At 39.5% G+C, this 2,311-nt stretch overlaps 1 pseudogene; it reads right to left on the reverse strand.

Moving 5' to 3' along the window:
* Window positions 1–208: 208 nt before the first annotated feature.
* Window positions 209–2,066, reverse strand: LOC141523547 (NAD-dependent malic enzyme, mitochondrial pseudogene; annotated as a pseudogene).
* Window positions 2,067–2,311: the final 245 nt, after the last annotated feature.

Genomic DNA, 2,311 nt, shown 5'->3' on the forward strand with positions numbered 1-2,311 from the left:
GATTTTAAACATATATAGTGTGGTATGTGTTCTAAGTTTGTATTAGTACATTACAGTCATTTAACTTCCTTAAAAAAATTCTTGAACAGTGTAAGTTATGTATTCTCTCACAAATAAGATTTGTACATATTGGGGAAACAGATCAAGCAAAATAGTGTAAGACAACAAAATAAGGGGAAAAAATTGCAAATCCAAAGGTTTTCTCTACTTGGTCTGGAAAAAAGGGGGATCTGAAGAGGTCCCTGCAGTTTAGCAAATGTTCTTTCAGAAGGAATGACTCTATTCAGATAATTTGGGAAGTTGTGATGCAAAATCAGGCCATTCATATACATCTGGCAGCAAGGAATCATAGTCACTTCGCCATATTCTTGATCTAACATATTCGGTCTTGTTCTCTGGTTCTGGGTAATGGAAAGCCATCTTCTTGGCATACAGATATTCTGTAATTTTAATGGCAATGTTAATTGAAACTTCCTGAATATTAGAGAGTCATGGGTAAAGCCTTCCCTCAGCTAGGTCCTGTTCTGTCAATTGTTCTGTCAGTGCCTTTGAAGCTTCTAGAAAGACATGGTCGCTGATATGCCGAACACCACTAAGAATTACAGCTAGAGCCACTTCTGGGAAAATATAAGCATTGTTTCCTTGGGCTGGGGTAAAAGATCTCCCATCTTTTAATTTCACAGGTTCAAATGGACTACTACTGGCAAGTAAGCATCAATCCTCTGTAAGGGTGTATGCTTCTTCAGCTGTGCATTTGGCCTTTGCTGTAGGATTACTTAATACAAATATTACTGGTCTTTCATTGATTGAGGCCATGTCTTTGATCACATTAGGAGTAAAAAGTCGACCAGCACCTGCAACACCAATAATAGCTGTAGGTTTAAGTATATTTACTGCATCTTCAAAAGTTTTAGGTATGGTTTCAGGAGCTAAGTGAGCAAATGGTTCTTGATGGCTATCTATCATATCTTTCCTTCCCTTAACTAATAAGCCATATTTGTCAAACATCCAGATTTTTTTTTGTGCTACTTCTTCAGAAATACCATTTTCCATCATGGCCATAACAATGAGATTTGCAATTCCAAGAGCAGCCTCTCCTGCACCAAGGAAAAAGATGGTTTGCTCTGAGATTGTTTTACCAAAAAATTTCTGTACAGAAAGACCTGACAGTGCTACAGAGGCTGTCCCTTGAATATCATCATTGAAGGTGCAATATTTTTCTCCATATTTTCTCAGGAACCTGAAAGCATTATGATTTCCAAAGTCTTCAAATTGAATAAGTGTGTTCTGACCATATCTGTCAGTAATGGCTTGCATAAATTCATCAATCAGGTCATCATAACGTTGTGAGTGATCTCTTTTCTGATATAAGCCCATATAAAAAGGATCTTTTAAAAGCAATGGATTGTCAGTTCCCACGTCAATACACACAGGAAGGCACTTATCTGGTTGTATTCCAGAACAAGCTGTATATAAACAAAGTTTTCCTACTGGAATTCCCATTCCATAGACACCCAGATCTCCAAGACCCAATATTCTCTCTCCATCAGTTACCACAACAGCCTTAACATCATTTTCTGGCCAGTTATCCACAACTGATCTAATATGGCCTCTGTCTGAGATTGAAATAAATAATCCCCTTGGTCTCCGAAAGATGTGTCCATATTGTGAACAGGCTAGACCTACAGTTGGGGTATATACTATTGGCATTAACTTTTCAATATCATCTTGAAGAATCCTATAAAATAACTTTTCATTTCTTTCTTGGACTGCGATTATGTAGATATATTTTTCCAAAGCATCACTTATTCTTTTTATGTTTCTATGGAATCGTAAAGCTTGAATATCCTGTGTCTCTATTTTAGGAGGTAGAAGCCCTTGAAGTCCAAGCATTTGTCGTTCTCCCAATGTAAATGCCATTCCTTTGTTTGTTCTTGGATTCAACATTAATGGCTTTCCTTTCTCTTTGGTGTGAGCACTTCGACATGCCAGCGTACAAGGAGAGGCAACTATTCTTAATCTGGAGAACATCATTTCATTCACCGGGCTCCTCGCCGGGCGACAGGTGGTGCTGCTGCCGGCAGGGAGGCGTGCCCCCTCCATTCGGCCTGCCGCCGCCGCGACTCCCGCCCTTCTCCGCGCGTCTGCTGGCCCGGGCGCAGACTGCTGCAGGAGGCGGCCCGGCAGACCAATGCAATTTCATTAATAACAATACCATTATTGATTGATTGAACAGCCATCATGATGAAGGGAAATGATGTAGAAAATTATGAATGTAGAAATTGCATGGAGATGTAAATTGACTACTACA

The sequence above is a fragment of the Macrotis lagotis genome, chromosome 1, assembly GCF_037893015.1.
Source record: "Macrotis lagotis isolate mMagLag1 chromosome 1, bilby.v1.9.chrom.fasta, whole genome shotgun sequence".
NCBI lineage: Eukaryota > Metazoa > Chordata > Mammalia > Peramelemorphia > Peramelidae > Macrotis > Macrotis lagotis.